Source organism: Rutilus rutilus (genome assembly GCF_951802725.1).
Source record: "Rutilus rutilus genome assembly, chromosome: 7".
Lineage (NCBI taxonomy): Eukaryota > Metazoa > Chordata > Actinopteri > Cypriniformes > Leuciscidae > Rutilus > Rutilus rutilus.
Genome location: NC_140221.1, coordinates 5,714,100 through 5,735,702, shown reverse-complemented (window position 1 = coordinate 5,735,702; position 21,603 = coordinate 5,714,100).

Sequence of the window (21,603 nt, the reverse complement as noted above, 5' to 3'; positions counted from 1 at the left end):
CAACACTGTGACTGATATATGGACAGAACAGTGGTTTTCTGTGGTTTTCTGTGGTCTACGAGTCTGTTCTCCATAACTCGCATCTGAGATGATTTGACAGATGCCAGAACCTCTATTCATAATTGATCTCTGACTATTTTGGTTCTTTAAATGAATTTGCGGATTAAGTTGTCTGAGATTACTGAGTGTTCTTGTGTTCATTGGAAAGGGCAGATATATCAATACCGAAAACCATGATCAGTGATTAGTAATGCAGTGACTGGCTGACGGCAAGACAGCAAAGTAATGACATCATAAAAAATAAAAAAGGGAAACAAACAAAATGTCACTGGCGCAGAAGAATCATTGGCTGCGTTTACACTTGGCATTAACATGTGAACTGTATCCGGTTGTTGTCCACATACACATTGAAAAGACAAGTATAAACGTACTTCTGATCGGAATATTATCCGATCAGCGTGTCCAGGTTCAGAGGTAGTCAAGGATGCATTGTGATCGGATCTCAGTGTAATGTAAATGCAATCCAGCCATCATGTTGGCATTCACAGGTGGACGTCACACAAAACCCCGCCCACTGTCATTATTCCCCATCCTCTCTCCGGAACTGAGAGCTGTGTGGTTTTGCTATACAGTCGAGAGCTAAGTACATCGCTAATATACTGGAATGTTTACTTTGCTGCCGAAAGATGCAGAACCATTCATTTTCTGTAAAGAACGCAACATTTTTCCCACCACAGCATGCAACGTTCTCGGACCCATATGTTTCTCTGTACCGTTTCCATTATGGCATCTATCCACATTATTAGCACTTGCAGCCTCTTCATCCTCCTCATTTTGCGAGATTTGTAAAATGTGCCCCGACTGAAAACTGTTTTTAAAAGAAAACCCACCACTTCAGGTCGACTTTGCACCGGAGCCATCCTTTTTTCTTTTTTTTCACGGGAATGCGAGATCCGATCTGTTATCCAGATACAGAAGCCACTTGATGTGGACAGGTGTAAACGCACCGTGTTCTGATTGGCTTATGATCCGGTCTGCTTGATCGGATCACGGTGATCGCATGTTAATGCCAAGTGTAAATGCAGCCATAGTCACTGGAACAAGCTTATATCTATCTCTTTTTCTAATTCCATTCACACATGTATTAAACCAAGTTCATGACACAATCAATAAAGTTTGTGTTTAGTTTCTCATTCTTAATGTCACAGCACACCAACTAGTGGTGATAAAAGTTGACTTTGTTGTCATCTCTCGACAGCTGTGTCTAGGCATGAGCGTTCTGCACCAGCATGCAGATATACAAACCGTAAACAAAGCAGCGCTTGCTTACCATTTTGAATATCAATCATGCTGTTCAGTTTCTTCTTTCCAGGTGTCTCATATTGTTATGAAAATATTTGCGTATTAGAATGCTTCGGTATGATGACGTAAAATTAGAACAGCCTTCTTTCTGTGCTGTCTTGACTTCTTTGCTCTCTTTCATCACTTATATTCTCATGCACTGACTGGCTCACTAAACTGAACAGCAATCAGAGTGAACTCTCTCTCTCACCGATGGCCCAACACAGATTCAGCATGCTGAATCGGGCAAACTCCTGTCGTCGTGAGCCCGACTGGAGTTGACGTGTGGCTGCAAAAACTAGCCAGACAGATGTGCACAGACGGCCTGACGTTAGCCACCAGCCATAGTATATAAGTATATATATATAGTGGTGCCATAGAAATGCATAAATCCCAGTCCGAGGATGTGAACATCTCCTAATGGAATGTCACGTGTTGTCATCTTGAGACTATGGTTATGGCACGACATGCCGTGAACACAGCATAGGCCTATGCCTATGCATAAATCCAGCCCTGGGTTTAGGTGGTTAAAAGTCCAGGAGGAGACTGGTGTAGGTGTGACAATGGCCAGAAAGAAAGTCTATAAATCTATAGAAAGTCTATAAAATCGTCATGATGGTGAATGCAATGACCAATTTATAGACTTTCTATAGAATGTTGTGGCAAAAATGTTGGACTCTGGTGACGGGTAATAAAGGTGTTGCCCCCTGGTTTCAGCTGGTATCCAACTGAGTGCCTTGCATGAGTAAATGACAGCATGACAGAGCCACTCTGCGCAGTGACATATTGTGATGGATGAGCAGCTACCAGGTCTGTCGCTTAGCCTAGCACAGCTTGTGCAGATGAGTCTCTCAGCTAGTTTGGCCCTGCTATAAGACAGGGTGGTTTAAGACAGTGTTTGTCAACTCCAGTCATGGGGACCCACCTATCAGAATGTTTTAGATGTTTCACTAATTAAAACACCTGATTCAAGTCATCAATTTCTTCGTGTGTTGAATAGGGAATCTGTGTAGAATCTAAAATATTCTGGGAGGTGGACCTGAGGACTCGATTGTTTTCTCCCTTAAAATATTTTCAAAAAAAGTTTCTTGCTCCAAAAACTGTGTAATTTAATGATAATATGATCGTGTTTGTCAGAGTACTTTTGAATGTGGGTGTAGGTGGGTTCTTACTTGCCTAAGCTCAAAAGAGTACACCCCGAAATGTCATATTCTGGTCTCTATATATGGCTCAAAAGCAACAGCTATTTGCAAGTTAAGTTAGTGGTGGAATAAATGAGCACTTTGTACAATTTACACACTACTGTTAAGTCTTATTTGGCCTATTTTCTATCTTCCTATCTCTGGTTCCCGAAACCCTCCACCTCCCATCCCCATAATATAAAAACATTATATTATACTATTATATACATTTGCATAAGCCACCTAACACAACACAGGATCATTTATTTAATAGTATTCATGCATCGAAAGTGAAAGTGATGTAGTTTAGTGTGATGGAAAAAAAAGAGTCGAGGGTCTCATGCAAAGCACTACTCTACACTTCCAGTTGTCAACATAAAAAAATATTTTCAGTAGATATTTGCTTTACATTCTCCCTACATAATTTAACGTGGTAGATTGCACAATGTAGATAATTATATTAATTGAAAGCAAAGAAATCAAGTATAGAAGAGAAACACAATATAACAAATAATACAAATGAGTAAACCAGACAGTCTGTGTTTGTCCATTTTTTTTTTCTGTGTACCATACTTGATATATTTTCTTTACATAAGTCACAATGTTACTTGTTGTATGTCAGTATAATATATATATTTTTTTTTTATTCTTAATTTAACCATAAACAAATGCTAAATTAGCTATAATATGAAAAAAGTAAAATGTTAATCAATGTTTACTAGTTTTTTATTTAATTTACTCTTTAAACAAAATTCTTTCTTTTGATTTTTTTTTTTTTTTTTTTTGGAGAGTGATATTTGGTTTTAGACAAACTGAATGAAACCATGATTTTTGATTAGACCAATATAAAAATTACCTTTAAATAAATGACACAGTCATAACCACACTGAAAAACCTAGAAACCATCAATAGCCTACTCATAAATATCTACAGGTAATTTGAAGACTATTTTTACGTCTTCCTTTTGCTTGCAGACTCTATTATTTATTTATTTTTCCAGTGATGAATCCATAACTTTGATTGCAAGTCTGGTGTCTGTCAATCATTTTGTTAGTGGATGACTCGCCAGTTCAATAATGTCAATGTGGCATCTCAGACATTGACCTAAACACCACATCAACAACTTCCTCTGCCATCATTACTTCACTGCTGAGCTTTTTCACCTTAGGAGGAATTTATTAACATCATTCAATAAATTAACTCCAGCCAAGTTCAATACACAAATACAATCCCATTGTGGGAGTCTACAGGGGGGGATTTTTTTTTTTTTTTATCAATTTTTGCATAAAATTTTTACATATATTTTATGAATATAATAAACCTTTGGAAAACACTTTATTTTACAGTGTCATTGTTACATTTAGTACATGTAGTAACATAGTAATACTATAGTACTAAAGTAATAACTACTGTATAACTTATGCATAATTACATGCAACTAAACCTAAACCACACCAAACCCTATAGTAAGTACATGTAGTTACTTAATATTACAATTATAATACTTAAATGTATAATTACTCTGTAACAGACACATCTTAAAATAGTGGGTTACGCTTTTAAGGTGTCATTGTTACAGTGTAATTATACATTTAAGTACTGAGTAATATTAATTAACTACATGTACTTACTAAAGGGTTAGGGTGGGATTAGGGTTTGGTTGGGGGTTAGTTGCATGTATCATACAAGGACACTGTAAAATAAATACTGTAACCAAACCTTTTACTGCATATTAATATCAGTGTCTTTCAACTGATTAAGCCTATAAAATATTAATGTGCTAGAACTATGAATGCTAATAAGGTTGTGTATATTCTGCATTCAACAGAAAAACAATTCCATATGAAAGTGGATGGTGACCACTGGCTGTCAAGCTCCAAAAAGGACCGAAAAGTACTTTAAAAGCATTCCATATGACTACACTTTTACACAATACTGTTTTGAGCTTTACAGCTACAAGTAGGCATCCAACTTTAGATTGAACTATGATTGATTCAATCAGCTTTTACTTACTAAGGATGTTCTTTTTATTGAAAGAAGGAAGGCGCTCGCTTCTGTATTTTCTGCTATCAACTTTTCACACATTTTCCACCCCCTTCCCACAGAGTTTAAATTGCTGATTGATTTTTGGGAGATCTAGGCTCGATTTCCTGCCCCTGGCTCACAGTCTCTGTTCATTGATCTCTCACCAGTCTGCTGACTCTGAAGTTAGAGGACTCATCTTCTGCCACCATCTGGAAATCAACTTGTTAGATGTTCTCACCAATTTATTGTTTGCAAGAGTATGAATGTGTGTGTGCTAGTTTATGTATGTGATGGAGAGGGTAGGACAAAAATAGTTTCTGAAAGCACATTTGTGATTATCAAACAAGCTCTGAGATTTATCAGTAGACAGACTTTGCTGTGTGTGCACATTTAAAGGGTAAGCAGTTTTGTGTGTGTGTGTGTGTGTGTGCAGGTTCACGATGCATGGGTGCTGACACTTTCTTCTTTGGAGACACTTGTCTTTTAGATTTTTCAGCATGTTTGGAGATGGAGATGAGTCAGACAGCTAATTTATTAGTATTGTATAATACATTAAGTGTTATATATATATATATATATATATATATATATATATATATATATATATATATATATATATATATATATAATATATATATATAAGCCGAGCAGCAGTGGTGGCTTGTGGATTTTAAAATAGAGGAGGCACATTCATTTTAGGGGTCTGGTATCTCCTAAATATCTCCTGAGGAATTTTTTTTTTTTTTTTTTTTTTTTTTTTTTTTACAATAAATGCTTTTTGGTCACTTTTAGTATGGAAACTTGTTTCCACTGAATAAAAAAGGTAATTGCGACTTTATCTCACAATTCTGACTTTTTTCTTGCAATTTCATGATATAAACTCGCAATTACGAGTTATAAAGTCAGAATTGCGAGATGTACACTCGTTATTTCGAGTTATAAAGTCAGAATTACATCACATAAACTCACAATTCTGACTTTTTTTCTCAAAAAATGTATTATAATATTTATATCAGTAACTTTTTAGTATACTTAGTATGAAATAAATGTATTTTGAATACATTTTGGTATAGATCTTTTCACTTATTTAGGCTAGCTTCTGAAGGGCAGTACTACATAAAAAAATATATGTATGTGTGTATATATATATATATATATATATATGATCTGCAAACAAAATAAGACAGAATTACACATTTTCAAGTTTATAATATCAAAGTCAATATTCATCCATCCATCCAATTTATACATAAATGATGGTAGCCATTTAAGTTTTGACCTCATGAACATGACCTCTACTACTCGAATTAATTTCAAGGCTAATTCATAAAAAAAAAGATAAATTGTCTTGATATTGTATCAGTGCCAAGGCGGCAAGGAACTTCTATGTCTCATGAATATTAAAAAGGTTACATGACTGAACTGTCTAGGGAGATTGCCTAGCAATGTCAGCACAAGTTTAATTAATATTCATGATTGCAATCTTACCCATATAGTGACATCACTACCCACTCACCTTTATGCAATTTTGATTTAAAGGCGTATAATACAGTTTGCTCCAGGGGAGACTGTCCATGAAATTATTGTGTATTTCAGATGCAGTGAACGAAATGTGTGGAAAAACTGTTAATGTAACATGTTTAATTGGGTCATGACATGGGGTTTTGTATTATTTTAATATGTTCCTTGAAGGTCACTTATAATGTTACTAAAACAAATTTGCACATAAAACAAATATATATGTGGAAAATCATTTACAGAGCATTATGAAATAGTTTACTTACGGTTGTTGCTGCTGTCAGACCCAATTCAGCTGACAGCTTCATCTTTCAACATAAGTTTATTTGCGAACTCTCCATTAAACTGTGCCTCGTTTACAAAACGATCCGCAGTCAAATGCTCCGAACAAAAATATAATCCTCAGACACGATCCATGACACCATTAAAAATAACCCATCCACTTGTTCCTGATGCTGGAGTCCTTCTGAAGTCTCTTCAGAAATTAGCAAATGAGTTGTTCAGGGGGCATCAAAATGAATTTTCTTTTACACTTCCATTTACTCTTCTATTTGTCCTGTTTTCAACAGACTCAAGTGCATGGGATAAGTCAGAAAGTGAACGGGCCTTATAATTGCCTCATAATAAATCTCTCTCACTCTGGACAGCACGTGTGTGATTGTGTGTGGCATTGTGAGTGTATCTGGCATGTTTAATGCTTAGCATTTAAGTTATTGGGTTAGATCTATTCTATGCCTGAAATTCACCTACTTGTAATGCATGCCCTAAAAGTATACTCTTTGTGTATTACTTTTGAGTGTGTAGCTGTATGCAAGTCTTGAGGAATACTATCATATTGTTTTGAAACTTTGTTGCTATATGCATCTTGTCATCATAAACCGGCCTCTTAATCATCCTGTCACTGAATATGAAAAAAAAAGCCTACATCAAATATTTTCTTCATGTAAAGTTATTGTGTCTCTTCAGAAGACTTTGATTAAACCGTTTAATTCTTATGGATTTCTTTTGCAACCTCTTTATGATCTTTTATAAGCATCAACATTTGCTTGGACTTTCAGTCTCTCAAAAGGGACATAAATGTCTCAGGTTTCATTAAAAATATTTTAATTTGTGTTTCTAATATAAAATTAAAATGCAACATTAAACAAACGCAATAGGCTTAACTGCGCATGCGTCGCGACTGAGTGCGTTGTTGTGTTTGGAGCTCCGTCGAATTAATTCAGAAACCTTGTTTTTCTTCTTTACACTCTTTTACAAACGAACTTTTTCATTTTTATAGCGTGTGAACATATCTGGAATACTATTCTCCTTAAAAAACAATCGGATTGCTCTGATATCGCTACATATATCCAACCTTTCGAACTTCCGCTACTAGCCTTAGCCCGCTAGCATTACACGCGTGGTCGCGCCTATCGATCGACTTATTTACACCCGTATCACTGAAAGCTATAATTCGCCATTATAGCACATCTGCTATAATGGCGAATATAACGGATGTGTGTCTAACGTTACCTTTGAGTGCAGGTGAGGACACCTTCGAGCTGCATTCTGTGCAGTTAGAGCTGGAATCCGTGGAGAAGCAGATCCGCGACCTACTAGTGAGAAAGGCCGAGCTACGAGATCGACGTTTCGCGCTTGAAACATCACGCGCCGATGCTCAAAAGTCAGTGGTTAGTAACCTTTTGACTCCGACCTCGTCTACTCCATGTGTTTCTCTGCCCAGGATGCGATCATCCCTGGTTTCATTCACTCCGGCACCGACACAACAACATGGACCCTGGATGATTCCACAGCGGAAGACGCGGGCCAGGACCAGAGCTAGGACCTCTCCGCCCCTCCCGGCCTTCGAGATCTCCACCCAGAACCGCTTCTCCCCTCTACGCGAGACGGAATGCGACGCTGTGATCATCGGCAGTTCCATCGTCCGGCATGTCCGTGCTACCATAGGTAAAGGTAAGGTTCGCACTCACTGCTTTCCTGGTGCTCGTGTTCTCGATGTCGCTGCACAGGTTCCCGGGATTCTGAACGGTGACGAGCCCGTCGGAGCTGTCGTGCTGCACGCGGGAACGAACGACATCAGGCTACGGCAGTCGGAGGTTCTGAAGAAGGACTACAGGAGCCTGATCGAGACGGTACGCAGCACATCGCCTGAAACAACGATCATCGTGTCTGGACCGCTTCCCACCTACCGACTAGGACACGAAAGGTTCAGTAGATTATTTGCTCTAAATGAATGGTTAATGTCATGGTGTAATGAACAGAGACTGCTCTTTGTAAATAATTGGAATCTTTTCTGGGAGCGACCTAGGCTCTTCCGTGCTGATGGCCTTCACCCCAGCAGAATCGGAGCGGCTATTCTGTCGGACAACATCTCCAAGACGCTACACACCATATGACTAGTAAGTCAAAGTCCAAATCACACTCTTTGCTGTCCAAACTTAATTGATATAAGTACCAATGTAGAACATTATATTGAAACTGTGTCTATTCCTCGTTTAGTGAGATCAAATAATAAATCTACTGCAGGATCTAAGAAAAATCTAATTGTGATTAAACCAGAAAATCTCAATATTAGTGAACAAAAACAATTTATAAAGCTAGGTCTTTTAAACATCAGATCGCTTACACCTAAGGCGGTTATTGTAAATGAAATGGTCACAGATAATAGTTTCGATGTACTTTGCCTTACTGAAACCTGGCTTAAACCAAATGATTATTTCGGTCTTAATGAGTCTACTCCACCTGGATACTGTTACAAGCATGAGCCCCGTCTGATTGGTCGTGGCGGTGGTGTTGCTATAATCTATAAAGATATTCTTACTGTTACTCAGAAAACAGGTCACAGGTTTAATTCGTTTGAAGTACTTGTGCTAAATGTTACTCTCTTAGATGTAAGAAAGAAATCCATATTATCTCTAGCCTTGGCTACCGTATATAGACCGCCTGGGCCTTACGCTGATTTCCTAAAAGAGTTTGCAGACTTTCTCTCAGATCTTTTGGTCAATGTCGATAAAGCATTAATTGTTGGAGATTTTAACATACACGTAGATAATTCAAATGATGCTTTAGGGGCTGCGTTTACAGATTTATTAAACTCCTTTGGGGTCAAGCAAAACGTAACTGGTCCCACTCATCGTCTTAATCATACGCTAGATTTAATTATATCACATGGAGCCGATCCAACCGATATAGATATTATACCGCAAAGTGATGAAGTCACTGACCATTACATGGTCACTTGCATACTACGTACCGCTGAAATTTGTCATGTTGCGCCGCGTTATCGACCAGGCAGAACAATCCTTCCAACAACTACAGATCATTTCTCAAATAGCTTACCTGATCTGTCTCAGCTGCTCAGTGAACCCAAACAAACAGATGAACTAGAGGAAATGACTAGCACTATGAGCACCATTTTCTCTAGTACATTAGACATCGTTGCACCAATTAGATTAAAAAAGGTTAGAGAGAAAACTAAAGCACCATGGTACAACAGTGTTACGCATGTTCTAAAGAGAGAAACTCGTAATTTAGAGCGTAAATGGAAACAAACTAATCTAGAGGTCTTTAGAATCGCGTGGAAAGACAGTATGTCACGTTATAAAAAGGCCCTAAAAGCAGCCAGGGCTGAGCATCTCCGCAAACTAATAGAAAACAACCAAAACAATCCAAGGTTTTTATTTAACACCGTCGCTAGACTAACAAATAAACAGACGTTACCGGAGCAAAATATTCTGTCACAGTGTAGTAGTAATGATTTTATGAATTTCTTCACTGAGAAAATAGAAAGCATCAGAAACACAATTGTAAATGTACAATCTTTAATGGTGTCTTATGATTCAGCCTCAATTATCACCCCGCAAGAACAATTACAGCGCTTTGCAACTATAGGACAGGAAGAGTTAAATAAACTTATCATTGCATCTAAACTACACTGGTGTTCAGGGACAGGCATTAAACTGGTTTAGATCGTACTTATCAGACCGTTACCATTTTGTCTGCGTAAATGGGGAAAAATCGAAGATAACGTCAGTAAACTACGGTGTACCGCAAGGATCTGTGTTAGGCCCTCTGCTATTCTCAATATATATGCTGCCACTTGGTAATATTATAAGAAAACATGGAATTAATTTCCACTGTTATGCTGATGACACTCAATTATATATTTCATCACGACCAGATGAAAACGCTAAATTATCTAAATTAACAGAGTGTGTTAAAGATATAAAATACTGGATGACATGTAATTTTCTGCTAGTAAATTCAGATAAAACGGAGGTATTACTTATTAGTCCAAAAAACTGCCCACAAAACCTCTTACAATACAACTTTAACATCGTAGGATGTCCTGTTACTTTATCCTCTACAGTAAAAGACCTGGGTGTTATATTAGACCGCAACTTGTCTTTTGAAAATCATATTTCATATGTTACAAGAACAGCCTTTTTCCACCTTAGAAACATTGCTAAGCTACGTAACATGCTATCTGTTTCTGATGCAGAAAAGTTAGTTCATGCATTCATGACCTCGAGACTAGATTACTGTAATGCTTTATTAGCTGGTTGTCCTGCATCCTCAATAAACAAGCTACAGTTAGTCCAAAATGCCGCCGCTAGAGTTCTTACTAGATCAAGAAAATACGATCATATAACACCAATTCTGTCGTCTCTACATTGGTTACCTATAAAGTTCCGTATCAATTACAAAGTATTGCTACTGACCTATAAAGCCCTAAATGGTTTAGCTCCCGTGTATTTAACGGAACTTCTATCGCCCTACAATCCATCGCGCTCTTTAAGATCACTAAATTCGAGGCTTCTGGTCATTCCTAGGATATCTAAGTCCACTACAGGAGGGAGAGCTTTTTCACATTTAGCTCCTAAACTCTGGAATGGCCTTCCTGATATTGTTCGAGGCTCAGACTCGCTGTCCCAGTTTAAAACTAGATTAAAGACGCATCTCTTCAGCCAGGCATTCACATAATACTTACATTTTATACTACAGTTGAGACGACTCGACGCGGGCGATGTTTATGCCCTAAATCAATACATGATTAACTAACTGTATTTCTCTATGTACATTTCTGAAATGCACTTTCTGTAAAGCTGCTTTGAAACAATATGTATTGTGAAAAGCGCTATACAAATAAATTTGAATTTGAATTTGAATTTGAACATTAAAATGAATATATATATCTCTGAATAATTATATCTCAAATCTAAGCATGATATCAGATTTTGTTAAGATGTCTTTTTCACAGGAGAAATATCTGAAAAACAGACTAAAAAGTTTGCTATCTTACAACATTTAAAGAAAAGAGGCAGACTAAACCACTGTCACTCCAAACAGAAACAGGTGCTCATAATGCAACATAATTTACTGGATGTTTTTGCAATCAACAAATGCTGCCAATAATACAGTTACTGAAATTACAACTGATTTAAAAATTCTTAAATGCCAGCCCGCTTTCCACTGCACAGTGCACCCGTTAGCATGTGAAGCATGTGTTGAGTGTTGATGTGCTTGATATGTTGCAGAGGCAGTAAGCAACTCCTTAAAATATGACAGCATCCTGTGTCCAGGGCACAAGAAGGAGCTTGGGGTGGTTGAGTATGTTTACGTGTGTGCTCTAACATGCATACAGCTATAAAGCTTTATTTTTTACTGTGTAATTGCAAAGACAAGAAGAGAACAGAAAACAGAAATAAAGGACAAATGAACACCCCTGCAGAAAAGACAAGCATAGCTGTTCACCAGCATATGTTGTTTTGCATGCTGATGCCTTGCACAGCATGATAGTATGAGAGTGTGCCCAGCAGGCTTCTTTTTGTTGGTGAACAGCATGGGTATACTAGTCCACTAGATACACCAGCAGATAATGTAGCCAGCATTAATCAACATAAACCAGCCTGAGCAACCAAAGAAAATATGCATGCTGATCTAAACTGTATTATTTTCAGCAGGCACACCTTATTAGAAAGAAAAAAAAAAGTTTAAGTTGAGCACACAGCAGACCACGGATACATCATAAATACATTTCTAAAAATATATTTTTGACAAGTCACTGATTTTCTCTGATACACCCTGAGAAAAAGGTCTGTTAAGGATTTTATTCATCCGAAAAATGTCAGAGAGAATCAATTTGTTTGCTGATTGCACACAAAAATGGCACATACTTGGCAAAATTCCAAGTTCCAATCAAATAGCTTGAGTTGCCTGGGAATAAAGGTGCAAAGCTTTCCAGTTCACCTGATATCAAAGTTGTTTTTACAAGGTACACGGGTGATTGATACAAGTGCTTTTGAGGATGAGATTTTGAATTTGCAAATTAAGTTTGTGACATTGTGTGGTATAAAATCTTATAAAAAAATTTATAAAAAAATGTTTCAGGCACTTAGTAGCAAGTAAACTAGATCTTAACCAACCCGATCTCACCTGAACACATAATTATTTTACAAACTTGCAGTTTTTTATGAACAAAGATGTGATTCGTAGGAAACGTAATTTTTTTAATAATAAAAGCATGATCCTGCAGTCCTAAGCCCACCCCTAAACCTAACCCTTAGTGGGCATGAACAGATCATATTAAAATGTATGAATTCACCAATAATTTGCCAAAAACATATATTTCTGAATTGTCACATGAATTGACTGTGTTGCCGGAACTGTTTTTGCATTTAAATGATATCTGTGAGTACTCACATCGATACATGTCCAAAAAAGGGCTAGAATTCTTGGCTAGAGTAAGATGAAAAGGTTACTTGTCTTTAATCTGCTAGTCAAACATCTGATTAGACTAACCTTATCACATACCTCAATGGTGTGTGACATATAAGTCAAGAGTTGCTTCAATAAAGGTACCCCTCGTGTGGACCTTGGAAGCATGGCTAGCACTTTCCAAGCCATCACGCTGGCTCAACAGAACAATCCGATTCGGCTAGGTGATTAAGTTTGCCAAGTGCCCACCCAGGTTCAGTGACATCCTTTTTACCTTAGTGGCAAGCAAGGACACCCCTGTCATGCGTGCATAAATCACAGTCCTCCTGTCAAAGGACGCAATAGAGCCTGTCCCTCCAGCCGAGATGAAGATCTATCTGTCTACACCTACAGGCATCAAGAGAGTCGGCTAAGTGCTTCCATACTAGATGCCTCAGGTTTATAATTGGTAAGACCTGGAGGGATAAAATGTCGAATGAAGATCTGTTCAAAGTGACCAAAAGTGAACCAATTTCCTCCCACCTAAAATTAATTTGCCTCAGATGGGCTGGACATGTCACCAGAATGCCCCCCTCCCACATACCCCATGAAATTCTCACAGTGTGCTCAAGGAGGGTGCCCACACTGCTGGTAGACCCAAACTGAGGTATAACGATGTCCTGAATAGAGATAAATGATAGATTTCAGTAAACCAACTAACTCTTGGTCATAGGCAGCGCAAAACCAAGCTAAATGGAGGGCTGATCTATACAGAGGAAAGGCTCAAGGCCATGCCAACCACCTCCAGCGGCTAAAAGAACGCCACCGGGAATCCAATTAACCAACATGAACTATCTAGCCAACAATACGGAATATGACAGTCTCTATATCATATTGTCACCTGCATTGACACATACTTTCATGTCTCGATTGTACCCTTGCACAAGCCGTTTCTTCGGTTTGCTTTTGAGGGTCAGGCATATCAGTACATGGTCCTCCTGTGCGGGCTGTCCCTGTCACCTCGCATCTTTACCCGCTAAGGGAAGTGGGCATTTGCATTCTCTATTATCTTTCAATAAATCCTCCAAGGCTGTGTCCAAGCCTCTTGGGATATCTCTGTAGTCTTGCTGGGCCTACAGAGAGCCACTTTTGAGCCCATTAAGTCAGTTACTTAATTACCCTCTCTTTAAAGACGGCCTTCCTTACTGTGCTCACTTCCATCAAGCGGGTTGGGGCACAAACAGGTAAACTGTGGGCAACTGGCCTAGGTGTTTCGCTTGCACACAGCACCTTTCCCCTCCTTGAGGTGATAATGTGCACTTTTTGATGTATGATGTATTGTACACTGTTCATTTTAGCTGTTGGCAAACCCTGTGCAGTGCTCCTCCATCTTCAGGAAGGACCTACCACAGGGACTTTTTTTCCATGTGTGGTACTTCTTGTTAGGCAAGTCCATGTGATGTATTCTCCACATGGTAAACTCCAAGATGTGGTCTCTGTAGTGTCCTTTTTTCTGCATAGGAAAAATAACACTTTCCACAGTGCAAGCTCCTGGTCTGCACAGCTGTACATTTTTATTTATTTTTTTTATTGTATGACCTTAAGCAACCTATTCCCATTACAGTACAGTCCTCTCCCAGTACAGTATTTCCAGCACAGTCCTCTCTGTCCCCATGTGGTATGAAACACTATGTGGTTCACGTGGGGTGTTGGGAAGGTTACGACGTAGCCAAGTGCATTTGTTACCAGGCACGCAGCAGCCTGGCGATATATCTGCACTGCCAAGACTCGTAACAAGGTTCAGCTGGTTGTGGTGTCTTCCATAGGGGCCCTAGTGTCAAACCTGAATGAGTGGATACAAGCCATCTCCTTTTATAATCTTATGTCTGGGGGAGTGGCATGCATATTCCACTCACCAATTTTAATTAGAGGTGTTTGGAGCTCCCAAGTGCGACCTCTAGTGTCACTACATCGCACAACATCTTGTTCCCTCCATCAGGGAATGCAGGTTACAACAGTAACTAAGATGTTTTCCAATGAGCTGCCCTCGTTCTTAAGATGCAACCATGTAGAATCAGAGACAAGGCATAGGATGTGGACCACTTAAGAAAAATGTGGCCCTACACGGGTTTTAGAAAAGAGATTGCAGACATATTGGTAACTGGTAAACGTCTCAGGTTACAACTGTAACCCTTGTTCCCTGAGAAGGGAATAAGAAGCTGAATCAAGGACGTTTTGGGAACTCCTCTGTGTGATTGCGTCTGAAGCATGTGTCAACTAGAGACGGAACATCACGGGTGGGTGACATCACAATCAGGAAAGCAAAAAAGCACATCCAGGGATGACCGGCATTAGCTTCAATTAGCCGAAGCAAGTCGAACACAGTCGTAACCTAAGACGTTCTCTTTCAAGGAAACTTGCGAGGGGTCAAGGACGCTTTAATGATTGACAGTGCCCAAACGCCATGCTTACAAGTGCCTGTCCATGTGAATACTGTGAGCACAACTAAGACATGAGCACCTGTGAACCTGGGGTAGCGCCCAGGTCCAGGTTGTAGAACCTTACGAATGTGAGCAGAGAGGACCATACTGCCGCATCACAAACATCTTGAAGGGAGACACCCGAAATGAAGGCCTCAGAGGCCGCCATACTCATAGTAGAATGAGATCTGACAGCAAAAGGTGACATCTGGCTAGAAACCTCATAAGCAAGAGAAATAGCCTCAATTATCCACTTGCTGACTGACTGGGGAAAAGCGTCCAGCCGTAGTCTCGGCCATGTCTGCACCATAGCGTCCAGCCCCAGGGGGGCTAGGTGTGTGAGGGAGAACCAAAAGTGGACAGTGCGTCGTATCCTGAGACGAAAACAGATCCATTCCCTGGGTCTCAGCCCCTGTCTCGACAGGATGTCTGCTCCTACATTTTGGTACCCCGGGATGTACACTGCTCTCAGGGAGAGCATCTTCCCTAGGGACCACAGGAGGATCTGGTGTGCCAGTTTGTATAGTGGATGCGAACTCAGACCCCCCTGCTGATTTATGTAAGAGACCACCGAGTTCTCTGTGCGGACAAGCAAATAATGGCCTCTTAGGTCTGGGAGGAAGTGTTACAATGGCCTGAAGACAGCCATAACCTCCAGGCAATTTATGTGCCACGAAAGATGATGACTCCTCCATAGACCCTGAGCTGAGTGGCCTTCCATTATCGCTCCCCAGCTTGTGAGAAAAGCATCTGTCGTGAGCATGACTCGATGACAATGAGCTCCTAACAAAGGACCCTGGAACAAGAACCAAGGCTTCCTCCATAACCAAGGCGCGGATCCACCTGCGCATGAACTTGTTCATACGAAATGGGTTCCCACTCAGGGAAAACTCCTTGGTCTTAAGCTACCACGGCAAGGGCCTCATGTACAGCAGGCCAAAAGGAGTCATGTTGGACGCAGCTGCCATCAGACCCAATAGTTTCTGCAACTGTTTCACAGTGATTGACTGGCCTAGCTTTATCTCTTTTATGACTGTGAGGATAGCAGCAACACGAGCAGGCGATAAAATGGCCTGCATTGTCACTGAATCCCACATCACACCAAGAAAAGTGGTCATCTGTACTGGAGAAAGCACACTCTTCTTGAACCCGATAGAAGAACCCGATACTGGTATGCTTCGCCCTCGAAAGTAAACCTCAGGAACTTCCTGTGTTGTGGAAAGATGGAGACATGGAAGACTGCGTCCCTCAGATCTATCATGACAAACCAGTCCTCGGATATGATTTGAGTCACAATCTGCTTCAAAGTCAACATCTTGAACTTGAGCTTCTTGACTGAACAATTCAGATGACAAAGATCTAATCTAGGACACAACCCTCCATCCTTCTTGGGAATGTCGTGGAAATTTTAAACTGTATATTAAACTAACCATGTTCCTAACATCTAACCTTATTTGAACAGGATGTATTGTACGAAATCAATGGAAAACTTGTGACATTGACTGTGTGCGTATGTATGTATTAATAACATAGTTTGGGAAATGAAACTAGACAGTCTGTTAGAATCTTGTGATTAACGAATGAAGTCATCATTAAAACAAAGTTTGCTTTACCTAGTAACAAAGGGGTTTGCATATGAAGAACCAATCAAATAATGGGGAAATTATGTAATGCAGCCTGACATTTATGCCATACCTCGATTCTATAAAAACTGTTGTATCTGTGTTTTACGGTGGGATTTCTCAATGGAATTTGTTTGAGATCCTCCAGCCTTGATTCTTCTTGGGAGAGTTTCTCTGAGAACTGCTCGAAGACTCTCCCGGCCGTTATTAAAGCATTTAAAGGACATTTGCTGAAAGTCTGTCTGTTAATTTCTGCTGCGCAGCAAGAAAACTAATTAGTAAGGGAAAACAAGTTAGACTAGGTGAGATATCCAAGTGGGGACGTCAATTTGAAGACGAGACTCAGATATCAGGTGGGGACGTCGCCAGGAGACGAGACCGAGGTACCCAAGTGGGGACGTCGCCAGGAGACGAGACCCAGGAACAGAGTTGGGTGTCCATTTTGAGACACCCCAGATAGTTAGGTTTAGGGAAAAATCCACTACAGGAACAATAAAGTGCTAGCTGTAGAACCCGGACTGTCTGTCGGGTGGAGGAACCCGTTCTATAGCATCCTTTGCTAATAGAGATTTTACTTCTTGTTCCATCACCAGAGCCTGCTCGGGGTGTACTAACATGAGTAGAACCCTGTTAAATCATGGTGGACGAGAACCATACTAGATTCTGTAACCTTTGTCTACAATCTGCAGGACCCATCGAGATATGTTTGCCAGAAGCCTACACTCTGCCAGATAATATAATAAGGGAACGGTATCTCGAGGCTGGTCTCTGTTGTACTTAAAGCAGCCACTTCTGCGACCGGAAGCAAACTGGCAGGAAACAACTGACTTGATTGCTCTTTGATGCTCCTACAATTTAGAATACATTTTGTGTCTAGACGGATATACTCTAGCCTCCACAGACCTGGCTGTGGCATTAGCAATTTCAAAACCATATTTTGCATGTTACCAAAACAACCGTCTTCTACTTTAGAAACACTGCCAAGTTACAGAACTTGTTACCCATTTCTGATGCAGAAAAGCTAGTTCATGTATTCATGTTCATTCAGTTGAAGGTTGTTGCATATCCTTGGAGATTTTTAGTATTTTTATTGGTGTATTGCTGATACTACTGATGAAGACATTCTTCAGAATCCTACAACAAACAAAGAAGCTCCAGATTTGTGTAACACCCATTTTGATCACTTACAAAATATCTACAAAGACACAAGCTCTTTCCTGGAACATTGGCTACTGGAATTAGTAAGTGGAAGTCTCAACCTAAGACAGCAAAACCTATGGACTGCCCACAGTTGATTCACTGACAGTCTGATGTATGTTGCACAGAAAACTGGCAATTATTGTTGCAGAATGGGCCATTCCACTCTGATTGGCTGACTTCTAAGCAATTTCTAACAGTGGGGATGCAGCAGTCTGGCAATATGGACCAGATTCTATGACTTGTTCTTTTTTTTCTTTTTTTCTTTTTTTCTGGCAAAATCGAATAGATTTAGTTGATGTTGCAGATCTGAATGGATTTAGATGTTGATTCCAGATATACGGCATTCAGCATATTCTGCATATGTACACTCACATAACTTCACACACATGTGTAAAGCTTTTGTCAAAACAGAGGGCTTGGACCTTTTGGTGTCATAAATTTACAAAATTAGAGTTTTAGAAAGGAAAGGGGAAAAAGAAAGAATTGATACAGAGATGGGCCTCATCTTGACTAGACTCAGTGGCTCTAACCCAAGCAGACAAGTCATTAGAGGGGGAGGGTCTACTTCAACATCTGGGAATCATCAAGACCCACAGAACCTTAGATCCCCAGATTCCTGCCCTCCTCCCAAAATTCACTTTCTCCATCCATCCTTCTCTCCTTCTCTCCTTCTCCCCTACTCTTGTTGTCAGGACAGGCCACCATCATTCTTGCTTTTTCTCCCCTACCTACTGTTTTAAGGCCAAAACAAAACAGACTGCTTCAAAAACACATGCACCCTTGCATTTTTGTCTATTTGGACTCCTGCTTCCATAACTGAGAGACTAAGAGTCTGAGAGTCCACAACACAGGAGTCTGTGCTGGGGGAAGGGGTGAGTAAGTTTTCATGTAGCTGAAGACAGTGAGAAAGGGGCCTAAAGTATTTTGGCAGAGCAGAGGAGAGTACACAAGACCACAACCTACTACCTGCAAAATGGAAATGTGAATATATACATTTAAATCACATTAAGAATCATGTATAACCATATTCCATAAAAAAATATCCATAAGATCACATTCAGATATTATACAAGAATCTGAAATCTGACTTGACTCATCAATTCACTGCAAGTGTGGCTATATAATGGTTTAAGTGTTTCATTAATTGATTACTATCAGGTCAAGAAACTGACCCGATGAACTGGTTGAGGATGAACCTAGCTGCGAAAAAGCTTTATTATAGGTATGTAGAATAAACAGGTCATGTGTGACAATTACAAGGTTCTATTGACATAATAATCAAAGATTAAGTATGTCATTTCTGTGCCATTACTAGCACTAAATAAAATAAAACAATTAAGAAAATGTTTAAAGTTGGCTCGACAAGGTCTTGGACGAAAGAAAAAAACACTTTGAAAATTAGTTTAAAGTAGGAGAGTTATGTAAGTCGTATGTAGTTTTGAAGCGAGATATTTTAAAGAGAAACTTAATTTTAGAAGGTTATAAGCAGAGTGTAATTTAAGAACTGCAACAGTAAAATTGCAACTGTAAAAATCTGTTATTTTGTTAACTGAAGTATATAGATTTTTTTTTTAAAATACATTCTCTTAACCCAGTTTATTGTTCATTGACCACTATTAGTATGCCATTCATGGGCTTATCTCCCCAAAAGTGTAAACACTGAGTCCCCCACGCACCATCAAAACATTGAGAGAGGTCCACTCAGATCCACCAATCTCTTTCCAGATAAACCTATAGCGAGAGTTTGGGGCGTGGTTACTGTAGCAGGCAGAGCCAGAAAGTATTTTGCCTGTGTGGGACCACAGCTGAAGCCCAGTTTATACTTTTGACTGCCACTGCCACTATACCTCCACTTACTGTGCGCTCACCTCCCCAAATGAACGAGGCAAATACTTAACGTACTCGCCGTTGTACTATTCTTTGAAACAACAGGGGACAACACAGGCACCTCCCCCCTAATGAGTGTATATACCCCTCTTACTGCTGATTGGTTAGAAGTGTGTTTTGGCGCTCGGTCCGATCCACTTTCAACAGTGTTTCTCTGAAATTGCTTTCTGCACCTTTAAGTGTTTTATAATTTCACTTATTATTTCTTATTTTGTAGGCTCATTTTGTAAATGTAAGCAATTAATTTGGACAAACGTAAACTGTGTGCCGGTACAGACATACCTGTTGGGCCAGAGTCGCCTCAAGTTAAAGCACAAAGTAAAAAAAAAGAAAAGAAAATGCCATGCACAACGCTATGTAAAATGGGTTCTCGCGCACGACTGCCACTCTGCGATGCTATCATTTTTGCCGCGCAAAACTTCACGCTTGTGCGGATATGCGTGGACATCGCTTAAGCGAGTATAAACCAGGCTTAATGCGTTACATGAAAAAACAACTTGCTTTTTTTTTATATATATAAAAAAATAAAAAAAATAAAAATCATTTTGGTTAATGCATTTTTCCTAAGGAGCCAAAAATAGTATATTATAAAAAAAAAAATAAAAAAAAAAGGTTATTATGTGTGGTGGTTTTGGTACAATAATTAAAACCTCTGTTTTTTCTGAATTAAGTGGTAGGAAATGACTATTCATCCACTTTTTTTTCTTCAGGTTGCAATGAAATATAGAGCTGAGTATCATCAGCGTAACATTGAAACTTAACACCATGCTGCCAGTTGTGTCTCTCAGTGGGAGCTTGTACAGGGTAAAAAGCAATGGTTCTAGTGCTGAGCCTTGTGGCACTCCATTCTGAACTTGTGATTGATGTGACACCTCTTCATTTACTGCTACAAAATGATAGTGATCAGATAAGTATGATTTAAACCATGCCAATGCGATTCCACTAATGCCAACGTAATTTTCGAGTCAATTCAAAAGAATGTTGTGGTTGATAGTATCAAATACTAGCCTGGGTTTCCCCATGCTGCCTTGAGCGCAGCACGATTTTATTCACGCTGCTAGGCAGCCTGGATACCATGGACCAGATTTTCCCCTCAAAAAGGGAACCAATCACAGAACGGGGAGGGAGCAGCAAGATGATGACGACGTCTATGCGACACACCGAAGCAGTTTGTTTATATCTATGGATCCAACATGACAGCAGACGTGAAGTTCGATGCAGCACAAACCGCAATAGTCACTGAACGCCGTCGTGTACACTAGAGTCCTGCACGGGTTCGGGTACCCGACGGGTGACCCGCAAATTTTGCTCAAACGGGTGAAAAATATCCAACTGTGTCAGATACGTCTGCGGGTCGGGTCGGACACGGGGGAAACACGGGTCTAAACACGGGTTTAAAACAATCACATGCAAACGTAAAAATATATGCATATTTTTAGGAACACATCTACAAAAATATGCCTGTATTTCAAGTTGATAAAATAATTTTAAATCCACATCAGTTTATTTGTGCCGACGCGCCACGCCCTCCCAGGATCTATAACGTTACCTAGGCTACTTTCACTTTTAAAAATTCATCATAACCGCGCGCGCGATCTGCTTGCAGTTGTCGAGATAGATGCTGAGGAGTTGAAGAAAAGAATAGCTAGTGGA